Source organism: Amborella trichopoda, chromosome 13 (genome assembly GCF_054954075.1).
Source record: "Amborella trichopoda isolate Santa Cruz 75 chromosome 13, AtrichopodaSantaCruz75HAP2 v2.0, whole genome shotgun sequence".
Classification (NCBI taxonomy): Eukaryota; Viridiplantae; Streptophyta; class Magnoliopsida; order Amborellales; family Amborellaceae; genus Amborella; species Amborella trichopoda.
Genome location: NC_142348.1, coordinates 589,184 through 602,037, shown reverse-complemented (window position 1 = coordinate 602,037; position 12,854 = coordinate 589,184). Strand labels below are relative to the sequence as shown.

Below are 12,854 nucleotides of genomic sequence, written 5' to 3'. Positions count from 1 at the left end.
TAATCCGCTCTTCTTACCGACCAACACTGTCGATCTCTATCTTCTGTTCGACCACAATACCGCTACCGAAAAGATAACGTCGAGAGCAATCGAGAGATTTTTTCTCTCTAGAAGTGGAAACCTTACCAACCCAAAACTATAGATACCGCTACTCTCTCGAAGGCTATATATCTCTCTTAGAGACCCATCTCCATCTGGGAGATCCATTTTCACAACCCCAAAAGGGTGCCCCTAAAAAAGATGGGAATTATGTTATTTTTTATCCCTTTTTATAAAGATTGTTTGAGCTTCTTTTTTGCTCCCCAAGAAACTCCTCATCTTTTTTCTATAATACCTTTAATCTTTTAATAAAAACACAAGTATGGTGAGTTTGACTATCACCAAACCTAAAACAGGGTACGGGTCCGGGTATAGGTCCATAAGTGGTATTTTGGGTTAGGGTATGGGTCCAGCTGGACCCGACTCGTTGCCTGCTCAAAGAAAGTTGTTTTATAAATTAGTGGACTCGCTAGCCTGTTGACTCACATACGTTTACTTTTAAGGTGAACCTTTACAACTAAAGATTCGTATCCGATGGATAAAAAACCATTTAAAAAATATATTTAAATTTTATTTTATTTTATTATAGTTATAATCATTATAGTACAAAAAAGAGTGCACTTTTAATATCTTAAGTTGATAATATCGAAAAATAGGGAGATTGGAGAGGATGTCACACATAGAATTAGAGCTGGATGGATAAAGTGGAGATGTGCACCCATAATTTTATGTGATTGTCGTATACTAATGAAGCTGAAAGGAAAGTTCTATAGAATAACTATAATATTAGTTTTGGTCTATAGGGCAGAATATTGGGCTATTAAAAAACTATATATCCATAGAATGAGTATAGCGAAGATGATGATGTTAAGATGGATGAGTGGTAAGACAAGAATGAATAAAATTAGAAATGAATACATTTGAAAAAATTTAGATGTGGTACCAATAAACGTGGTAGAGTTAATTCAAGTGAAAGGCTAAAAAAACAAATGATAAATCCAAAATATCATTATTAGAAGTAGTAAGTTAGAGGACATCCGTTTCCATTTATCGTCACTTTATTTCTAAGGCTTTCCCCACGTTTATATTTCCAAGGGTAAATGCGTAAGTACATGTCTAATGGGAAGGCCACCCTGAAAAAGGAAAATATATATATGGTACGCTAAAGTACAAGCATGGAAGGTCATTCTGAAAAAGGAAAATATATATGGTATGCTAAAGTACCTAACATGTAATGAATTTCTTTTAAAGGAAAAAAAATACAGCAACAAGCGAATGAATTGAATTCCCTGAAATAGAAAGTTATATTGTAGGAAAGTATAATGGGAATTGTATTGAGATCGTTGTGGTAGTACCACTAGAGTCTCATTCACTTATCTAGGTTTCCATTCTCACCGACATATTTGAAACCCCGATCGAGGCCAAGCTGAGCGAGGGTTGGCGCTATAGGGACTGAAGCTCCAATTTTAAAAAGCAACTCTCATTTCAAATTATTCCTTGTGGTATAATCATTGTTATTAATGGAAGTAGTGTTGGAAAAATTGAAAAGGACATGGCCCAAAAGCAACCGGCCTAATCAATAAACCGGCCGGTTCAACAAAGCTTGAGTGGTAAAAAAAAGTGTTTAAAAAATAAAAAATAAAATTTAAGGAATCCAGTTTTGCCAGAGGTATTTTTTAAATTTTTGAAAAAGATGGAAAAATATAAATATAAGTATTAATAGGGTAAACAATTTCCAGTATTTACCATAATGATGAAAAACATTAAAAAATACGTTATAAAGATGGGAAAATGTGAAAATAAGTATTAATAAGCTAAACAATTTCCAGAATTTCCCATAATGATAAAAAACATTAAAAAATATGTTACAAATAACATCTTTTGTTTTTTGAGAATTTACATAAAATTTTTATTTTTATCTTATTAAAATACTCACCAAAACCGACAAAACCGAAACTAGCCAGTTATCGATTAGAACGCACGATTTTCCCTTGAGAATCCCCAAATTGTCAACCCTTCTAATCGCCGGTCGAATGGTTATGGAGAAGAGTGGGGATGATGAGAGCATGACATGACTCCCCATCACCATCAATCCCTAGATTGGGAGGTGGTCGCCAACATGGCTCTGATTATAGCCTATTTTACCTCTTTTGGAAAATTTTGACCGTTTAACCATTTTTGGGTTGTTTTCATAGGTCCTTTGGCACCAGAATGGCATCTAAAAAGTAAAAACCTGCTTAAATTCTATTCTTAAGAACTTTTAAATTCGAATCATGTCAGGGTAGTGTGCCAGAAAAAGAGGGATGACTCTTTCAATACATTAGAGAGAGAGAGAGAGAGCATGTCCAGATAGTGTGCCAGAGAAAGGCAAGCTTTCTACGCTTTCCCTAAGAAATCTATACTTCATTATAAATGGGCGGTTTAGATGACCCCAATAACAATGTCACTTTTTATATTATTTTTTTAAATTTTGTTTTATACGTAACATTTTGACACTAAAATTTGGACATCCAATCATCTTTTGAATTCGTACCTATAAAAAATATTTCCAATCAAATAAAAGGACTAAAATGCTTTTGAAAGTTTCAAAGGTATTTTGGTCATTTTATTTTATCAAAAATATTTTTAAAATATTTTATTTAAGCGCACCCCATTGAAGTGATGACACATACCAAATTTTATATTCATATAGTTAGTAGAAATTTTTTTTAAAATAAAATATTTTGAGACGTCGGATCTAAATTAAATGATTAGTGGCTCGCTTGATTTAAATGGAACGGCTGGATGAATAGTAGGTACATTTTATAGTTCGATTTAAGAGAAAATATATGGTAAGATCATTTATTTTTGGTACATATAAAATAATACATAATCATCTTCAGCTGATAGATGCAAAATTGAGTGATGGGAGGTGTGCTAATGAAAAAAAGTTCTCTTCAACTTTAAAATGCACCACTAGCTACTTGATTTCAAGTATGAGGCATAAGGGTTAGTGTGTGGGTGTAAGTGAATAAAAACAACTACTAGTTACATGTCAAATTATAATGAATATATGATATTGTTATTGACTCTTTCTCAATATGTACGGGTGTAAATGAATAAAAAACAACTGTCATTTACGAGTCAAATTATAATGAATATATGACATTGTTATTGACTCATTCTCAACCATCCGATTACAATCAGGTTGGTGAATGTCTCCAAAAACACATACATTGGTGGAGATAGAGATGCATATAAAGCCTTTTATTTATTAGTGGCCTTTTAGAGAGAGAGAGAGAGAGAGGAAAGAGAGACAGAGGGATGAGTACTATCAAATTGTTTTTAAGTCCCAAGAGAGATGAGTACAATCACTTCATTCATTCATGTGGCCTTGTCTCTTTGGTTATTCTTCTCAATTTCTCCATGATGATTGACCAAATTTATCATATTCTTGAATTGTTTACAAGTCAAATTATAATGAATATATGACATTATTATTGACTCATTCTCAACTATCCGATTACAATTAAGTTGGTGAATATCTCCAAAAACACATACATTGGTGGAGATAGAGGTGCATATAAAGCCCTTTATTTATTAGTGGCGTTTTAGAGAGGGAGAGAGGAGAGATGAGTACGATCAAATTGTTTTAAAGTCCCGAGAGAGATGAGTACAATCACTTCATTCATTCATGTGGCCTTGTCTCTTTGGTTATTCTTCCCTATTTCTCCATGATGATTGACCAAATTTATCATATTCCTAAATTGAAATTTCTTGATTTTTTTTTGTTCTGGGCAAATATTACATCCACCCTTAGGCTAATTGCAAACCTCAAGGCATATTTATTCTGCCCCAAATTTGGCTTATATATTTTCGGCTCCAAAGTGTATCTATTTCTTTTTAAAATGCGCAATGAATTTCTTTTTTTTTTTTTTTTTTGAACACAGCAATAGCAAGTCATCCATTTCTTGGGCAGAAAAATCTAGTCCTCTATTTTTTTTTTTTCTCGATTTTCACTATCCATGAATTGGATTTTCTTGATTTTCTTGATTTTTTTTTTCTTGATTTTCTTTCCTAAAATGACATTCACTATATTTTCTCTCGTAAAAGTCCATTTTCCAAAGCAGTTATTTAGAGATTTTTTACCATCTTCTTCCTCATTATTAAAAGAATATGTGTGCCAAATTTGAGGCGAAATAAATGACACTACTTCCCCCAAAATGAGGGAGGCCATTGACTGAGAGCAGGGGGACCAAATGTTCTCAGGCCTTTCTTTTCTTTTTATTTACCATTATACAACATTTTGTTAAGGGAAAAGTTTATAGAGAGCCGAGGCTCTAAACAATCAAATTCGAGCCTACCTCAAAATTTCAGTAAAAGAGGTTGTTTTGATGCCCAAATATATTCAAACTAATCATCTCGACATCAAGATGAATGGGCATGAGAAAAAAATGGATTTCAAGTTTTAGAAATAGTGTATTTTGTAACGCACTTTTGGACCGTCAATTTTCAAGTTTTCATAGATCTCTTGATCTACACTATTTTTGAAGTTTTAAACTTTATAAATAAAGATGAAAATATATTTTAAGGCTATCAAAAAGATTTCCAGTATTGAAACCACATTTTTCGATACTATTTGAAAGTAGGCTCTAATTTGATTGTTTAGGCCCTAGGCTCTATACAAACGGCACTCTTTTGTTAAATATGCAACTTGAAAATTATTGAATCAAACAAGGCCCTTCATAAATAGCTGATTGATTACATAAATAACTGATTCAACTCACTTAAGTCTTGCAATGAACATTCCTTGGAGTTTGGAAAGGACAAAGAAGTTGTCAAGAACTAGGCCCTAAAGGTCGCAATGGACCGGGTGGCCCAGTCAGCCCAGCCTTGAAAAACTAGAGCCTACGCTACAAAATGTAGCCCCAAGGTCAAGCCATGGCTGGGCAACCACAACCCAAGGGTAGGGCCGGATGGAGGATGGGCTATGGCCGGCCTGATTCTGCGACCTTTTTTATTATTTTTTTTTCATTTTTTTATTTGGCTCGACCTAGGCTAGCGCCTCTTTAACCTCGGCAGAGCCTATGGCGAATAGGGCCAAGCTGGCCCGGCCTAGGCTGAGTCAGTTGCCACCCATACTATGCTCTTGGTAAACCCAATGCCAGATGGACTATGAAAAACCATGGTTCATTGGGTGCTAGACCATCTTACAAGATGATGCAAAATGATGTAAGAGGAGTTTGGCCAGAATAAGGTATGTGTCCTTTCTCCATAGCTATCATTGAAAAGACTTGCCTTTCCATCCCTATCAAACTTTTCTCTTTCCCCATTCTTTTAGTTATTTCATGAGGAACTGGGTACAAATATTTAAGTTACTTCATATGAGAGAGAGAGAGAGAGAGAGAGAGAGAGAGAGGTTTGTCTGGTGCTAGATATGGAGGGAAGACCAAAAGGTGATCTGATTGATAATGGGAGACATTGGAACCGACTTGATCATGTTATATGGGTGATTTGATTGATAATGGGAGACATTGGAACCGACTTGATCATGTTAGATGAGAGAGAGAGAGAGAGAGAGAGAGAGAGACACCATAGTGGGATTCCACCTGGAAGGACACACTTTAACCACAAAGAAACTGAAACAAGGAGACAAGCTCAAACTTGTAACTTAGGATAATGGATATCCAAATAAAAGTCAAAATGGAAGATCAAAAAAGATTAGAATGCATTGTTTAGTCATCATCAAAGAGAGATCTAGTGAAAGATGAGAGGCCCTGGAGACTTGACATAAAGAGGGAGAAAGATTGGGTCACAGAGGATATGAAAAGTCAACCAGCTTAGCCATCCAAATGAGGAGAGAGAAAAATAGGGTGTAAGTGGTCTTAGGGTTCCAATCCTAATTCACCCATCTAGAGAGAGAGAGAGAGAGAGAGAGAGAGAGGAGCGAGAAGATATGGTGACAAGTGGTTGTAAGCTTTAAGTCCTAATTCATCCATCTAGAGGGAGTCCCATCATTCAAAAAATGAGAGAGAAAGATATGGTGACATAAGTGGCCTTAAGGTTCAACTCCTAATTCACCCATCCAGAGAGACTGCCATCATTCAAACAATGAGAGAGAGATATGGTGACATATGTGGTCTTAAGGTTCAAATCCTAATTTACCCACCTACAGGTTGTTCATCCACACAAGGAGAGAGAACAAAAGTGGTTTTAAAGTTCAAACCCTAATTTACCCAGGTGACTAGACTCAATTTGGGATGGGGATGGAAAGCCGATTGAAGTGGTGATGTTATGCTTTGTCACAAGGTCTGATAAAAAAAGTTGGCAAACCCAAACTAAGTCTTATGTCATTGCTCTTGGATACCTTTGTTGGTTGAAAGGTGCCCACTTCCAATGGATATTTTTGGTAAGGGATGAGTGTCTCATTTACTCTCTCTCTCCTCCAAGTGATAAAAGATGCCATTTCCCTTCTGCGCTTTGAAAACATGAATGCATATCCCAGATACCAACAAGCTCCTAAAGAATAAAGAGTGTGGTGATGGCTCACTCTAAGAAGCTAGGGACCACAAAATTTTGGATCACTCATGCCAATAAAGCAAACTTATTGCATTATATGCATACTAATATATCCTCATGAATAAGTACATCCATAATACACAACATCATTCCCAAATAATTCATCATTCGAACTTTATCTCAACTAATTGGGGTCGGTCATTCCCAAATAACTATATATGCAAAAAAGTTTACGTTAGCCCAATATTGAGAAATCACGAACCAGATAGGGAATTGTGGTCACTACACCAGTTCTTTGTCTGATGGTTCTACACTTTATATCATACAACGTAGATTTTTTATAATGTAATTGCACCCTTTTTGACCTCCACTACATTTTTCATTAAGCCAAGCATGCACGCACGCACGTGCACGCACACACACACACAATAAAAAGCTAGCTGCTGAAAGACTCCTTAGCATACTCTAAAGCATTAGTCCCCCTTAGAATGTGCATTACATCTAAGATACTTACTCATAAGATTGGTTAAAGATAATTATTCATTAACGGGGGAGTTTCCTTTTTCAATTTGCTTTCCTATTATATTATATTTTTAATAAAATGGAGCAAGTATTTATTTGAAGAGAGAGAAATAAAGTTGGATTAGGACGTAGATTACCTTGGAAATAAGATAGAAATAAAAATGGATTAGGAGGTAGATTACCTTGAACTTCCACTTTGTAAAAGCCCCATCAATAGGTACCCTACCCTAAAACCTCTTGCTCCATAGCGTCCTACTCTAGTTGAATGCCATGTGTCTCAACACTTAACTGTGACTTAATACATGTAGAAGAGTTGATTGGTTAATGTAAATCATCTGGTACTATCCTGTTTCATTCTTTTCTCATGTTCACTTCATTTAAGAGTAAGATGTGGTTGTTTCTATCCATTTATTCACAAAAGCAACGAGGCAGTTGTGAAAATGATCTTTGCAATCCCACAACCTCAAGCAATTCACGGCCAAGTGTAACATCAGTCATAAGCATCAAGCTACAAGAGATGCATAAGTCAATGCATCATATGCGTGCGTGCGTGTGTGTGCACGAGAGAGAGAACCAAGAACCAAAGAAACGTTCCTTTACATGCATTGCCTCAAATGATGTTTTCAGGGCCAATGCGCACTCAGTGCTGTGAAAGAAAGCCGAGTCTGATCATTTAAGACAACCAACATCAACAAATTTTACAAAACCAAACAACCATTATTTGCATCCAGACCTGTAGATTTCTTTTGCTAAGATGCCAAGCATAAACCAGTTGAGGGTAATATGTATATTGGAAAAGTCATAAGGAAAACCAAGCTAACCTCATGGTGAGTAGCGGTCAGAATCAGATCTTATTGTGGTCTTCTGGCGACTGTGTATAGGATATGGAAATGAGCTTCTGCCTGTATTCTTCTGCCCCACCACTTCCTTTGTCCGTGGCAGCGGTTGAATTGATGAGGAGTTTGGATGACGGGTCAGAAGCTAGGGTTAGGTTTTTATCTGGATCCAACTGTGAGATTGCAATGAGGGACTCACGAGCCTTCTCTTGGGAAACTTCAGCGCTCGGAAGTATGGTTTCCATGGAATGTTCAGGACCTTTTGAATTTTAAGCTCCTTTCTCTCTGTAGTCCATAATAGTCAGAGTTAGTGGGCATTAATTTTGTTATTTTACACAGGTTTTTAGAATTTTCAATTTGTACATGTCAGCCATTTTCATTTAACTGTATATTATAGAATAGAAAATAGAGCAGACAATTGGCTTTCAAAACCACTAAATGATTGGACATATAAAAAGAAAAATAGTTTGGGGAGCAGCAGTTATACAACCACAATACTAAAACTAAGTTCTTCCAAAAATCAAAATAGAAGCAAGGAATAACTCTTCTTTGTATGAGTTTACAGTACAAAAAGAGTAAACACAGGACAAACCTACTATTGTCATCTTGTGATGGCAGGTGATTTCGAGATCCATAGAACATGACGCCCAATAAACACTGACCAAGCATCACCCTATTGTTTTCAAGTATTGCAATTGGCTGAATGCAACAGTTAAGTGAGCACCACAACTCATAAGAAAGAGTTATTCTTAAGGGACGGAATGGAATTGATCTCAAATGTATTTTGGTGCCCATGGCCAAAATGACGCCTATCCAGCCCCTCCTTGCTATAGTCGCAATTTGCAATCATCTAATTTTCAAGTCAGATCTCAGATGTGAGGGCCTACCAAAACAAAATATGCAAAGAATGTACTCACTAAAGGAATCTACATGAGAAAGCATATTAAAATGTCTCATTTGCGTCTCATATCATGATCCTATCTTCACTAGACTCTAGATGAGTCTATATATGCCCCTCAAAGAAGCTTTAGGGGTGAGATGCAGCAATACTGCTCTCGAGTATCTAGACAAGAGAGATAAGCTTAAATTTTACTAGAGAAACTGGAAAATTAGTCATCGAATCTGTCCTCTTATGTTTTTTTATTTATTTCTTCAATCATTTTATTCACTTAAAGGCATAAGTAGTAATTTCTAGAGTCTTTTATGCATTTTTATTCACAAGAAGACTTTTATAATAAATGGGTATGATTAGATTAGTTAGATGCCCAAGATTAAATTTTTTTTAGGATTTTTTTATACAAGATATGTGCTAAAGCATAATGGATGATCTTGTTATAGGCTTTTATTTAAAACCCTAGAGCAGCAAATGCTCCTTCGTTTATCTCTAGTTTTTGTATCTGAGCACATTGGATGATCTTGTTATGGACTTTTATTCAAAACCCTAGAGCAGCAAATGCTCCTTTTTTAATCTTTAGTTTTTCTATCTTTCTCTAGTTTTGGATCTTCCCTCTCTCTTCTTTTGCTAAATCCTAACCCAGGGTACCACGTCTACGTCAAGGTGGGACAGGAAGGGCTTTCAAGGACAATGCGGTGCAAATGAATTCCTGGTATACCAAAACCACGCCCACATCTTTAGCAATGCTACATGTATAAAATCTCCCCAAGGGCATCATTCTCTCAGATACCAACCCAAATGCAGCCCATCAAGACAGCTTCCCAACTTGTTGACCGTCATGCTTAAGGTTTGTGCTCCTTTTAAAACTGAAGAGATGATAGTGAGTGCTATAGGGTCTCTTCTTCTAGGGCTGATGATACTGTGGATTCTACACAATGCTGGCTTCCTTGGTCAAAAACAGGGAAAAGGAGCCTGCCAATTGATTAGATGTGGGAACAAATGACCATGGTAGAATTTCAGATGACTCCCTTTCATACAAAGGAGCCTGCCACTTGATTTGATTACTGTTAAATATGTGAAAACAGAATGTGGATAATCTAATACTCTTTCACATTCTTTACAAAAAATTGGGATTAAGCTAATATCAACCAGGCAGATTACTACATTTTCCAAAGACTATAAATTTCTGATTCTTTGTCTTCTTGCAAAATAATGATACTAATGCCTTGTACTGCAGAAACGCATACAACAGACAAACACACACTTCCAGTAGAGTTTGCTTTAACCATGATGTTCATGATATGTAAGGTCCAGCTTCGAAGCACTCTAATTTCTAAGGAGAAATCCATAGATCACGTTTCTTCTCTCAATTTAGGGTCTATCTCATGAAATTCAAACCCAAGAATAGCATAATTTTCTTTCCATAAGTTGATCCAACTTAATATAGAACAACCATAAGATATCTTCACAATGATTCTGGAGGTGAACACATGTTTTATGAATTTCAGAACTCCATAAAACCACCGGGAATTAGTCATTAAAGAACACAACCTCACACTATATAGAAAAATGGTATTATTTAAAGGAAGAACAAACACAATCGAGACCGTACAAGAGCTACACCTCTTCATCTTTCTATAGCTTATGGATTTTGTTTGAGCAGAAGCTCTTTTTAATATGGTTCATGTTACCATAGAATACCATCATTTCTTTCTACAGGTATTACTCTACTAAAGTCTTTTTTTCACTAAATAAACCAGTGCCAACTCATGAGATTCGAACACTGATCTTCAAGCATAACGGGGGTATTACTCTACTTAAAAGTCTTTACATGTGGAAATCCATGTAATTGACATCTAGAAGAATGGCGTATGCTTTATTCTTTTGATCCCCCAATCAGAATCCTAAACCTAAATACCTCAAGCATCTCGCTTTAGTTTCTCTTTCATGGAAAGTCCCTTGAACATCCCATCAGGCCAATCAGTTCTAGGAGGTGTTCCTTTCACTACCTCATATCATCAAACTTCTGTGTCTCTGTTTCATATTATCGAACTTCTGTGTTTCCTTTATATCTTTCACACTTCCCATACAACATGAACAAAACATCAAAACAGTAATCCAAGTAACTTACATCCATGCAAGGTCCAAATCTATTACTTTAATGCAGAGATTAAAAATCACTGCCTCGGGCTCAGAGTCACCTGTCACTCAGACTTGGAGAGGTGCTGGGTCCGGATAACTAACCCTAGAGTGAGTCTGACCCAAATCCTAAAAAATGCATAAATGTTTGTATTTCTTGATCAAGATTCAGTCAAGTTGGGCAGCCCGAGAAGGCTGAATCAGCCTGTGTCTCGGGCTAGGGACCCTGGTGAGTCAGAGCCTGAGCCCAGGTTTTAAATACTGCTTCAAAGACTCATGGTAGGTGTTTGAGGATATATTCTAGTCCACCCTCAAAAGATACCAGGCTTGGCATGCGGTCAAATGATACATCCAAAAGTATGAGGTTGATTAGGAGCAGATGTTGAACTCTCAACCAGTAAGAAAATGTACTGCCATATGAGCTCTACTGTTAATTGCAACCATTCAAGTGTGGTCGCACCAGTTAGGAAAAATCGAACTGGAAAGCAGTTCAACCGGCCTAACCGGTAAACTGGCCGGTTCGACTGTTCTAACCGGGCAAGTCTTGGGCAGTCAAAAAAGTGTTAGAAAAGCGATGGTCTACTAGATAGATGTTAAGCCATTGTTAACAGTGAACTCATACAAGAACCGAGTCTGGTTTGAGAATTTTCAAATTCATAGAGATATGAACAGTCCATTACAAAACCTAGTATTAAAACTTAGGCAATCACACTTTCTGATCATAGCTAATAATACTGGCAATAAAACAGCTAAGCACCCATAACAAAAGGAGTTTCAGAGAACGGCTATGGATCATATTTGTTGAGATTTGAACAAATCAAGAAAACAAGAAAACACGAGTGATTATGAATCACGAGCCCTAAATGGAAGAAAAATCAATATTCAAAGAAATTAGGGCATCCCCCCAGCTGTACAAAGCTGTCCTTAAATGGAAAAGAATACCAGTAATTACTCTGCTTAATAAGCAATTGGAGTCCATAAATGAGAAAATTTAGCTACAACATGGAAAAAAACACACAAATATTAATCAAAATTGATGGCATATTAGTTACCTGAAGACAAGCTGTCCGTACAATACGAGCGATAGGAGTTTCACTGAGAGTAAACGCCGGACCTTTTAAAGTCCCAAAAAATTCATATTTTATTATTAAATTAAATTAAATGGGGTACTATAACACGTGAAGACTTGGGATTGGTAATTCGCGTCGCCGCTGATGTGGACAGAAACCGACCTTTTAACTTTATTCGAATTTTGAATTCAGGACAGTTTTCGGACAACGAATTTCGGGATCAGAAAATTTGCCGGAAATTGCTGTTCTGTTCCCGGCAAAATAGCTTGGATCACCTTATGTTAAAAAGAGCTTGTATGCAAGCTTCCCTGGTCAGAAGACCTGCCTGAGAATTTTTTCGATCTGAAATTTGGGGAACCACTAAAGAATTAGCATTATTTTAAAAAAATAATGATAATTAAATTTTAAATTTTTTAACACTTGTATCTCACCATCTAAAAATTAGATGTCTCTGTTCAATCTCAAGTCACTATTTTTTTTTCCAAGTGCATAAAAGGTACAATTATAAATTCTAAATTGTTTTTATTGAGGCTAATTTATAAGTTGAAAACCCAAAATTTGGGATGCTAACATTATTTCAAGGTGGGTTTTACTTCAGGGAGTAAATGAACATTCTCCTCCCATAAGAACAGAGTATCTTTTGCTATTAGAGGGAGAGAGCATCTCGACTTCAACAATTACACACGCAACAAAGGTAAGTTTTAAGCTTTAGATAGCCCCTTTTAAAATGTATTTAGACTATTTTCAAGACTTACAATTTTATAATTAAAAGTAAATAAAAATTTTTAAGCCAGGGGTTTTTAAGCTAAAAGAGCATTTTTAGGGTTTTAAGGTGCGGATCTACTCTTTATTATA

The 12,854-nt window shown here is 36.1% G+C and overlaps 2 long non-coding RNA genes across 2 annotated transcripts; one reads left to right on the top strand and one right to left on the bottom strand.

Annotated features, from left to right (window-relative positions):
• Positions 1-5,151: 5,151 nt before the first annotated feature.
• LOC148778927 (uncharacterized) lies at positions 5,152-9,516 on the top strand. The gene is made up of 2 exons (XR_016047833.1): positions 5,152-5,275; positions 9,454-9,516. It is a non-coding gene; the product is annotated as an uncharacterized LOC148778927 (long non-coding RNA).
• LOC110007568 (uncharacterized) lies at positions 7,436-12,313 on the bottom strand. The gene is made up of 2 exons (XR_002281515.2): positions 11,982-12,313; positions 7,436-8,180 (listed from the first exon to the last, which is right to left on the bottom strand). It is a non-coding gene; the product is annotated as an uncharacterized LOC110007568 (long non-coding RNA).
• Positions 12,314-12,854: the final 541 nt, after the last annotated feature.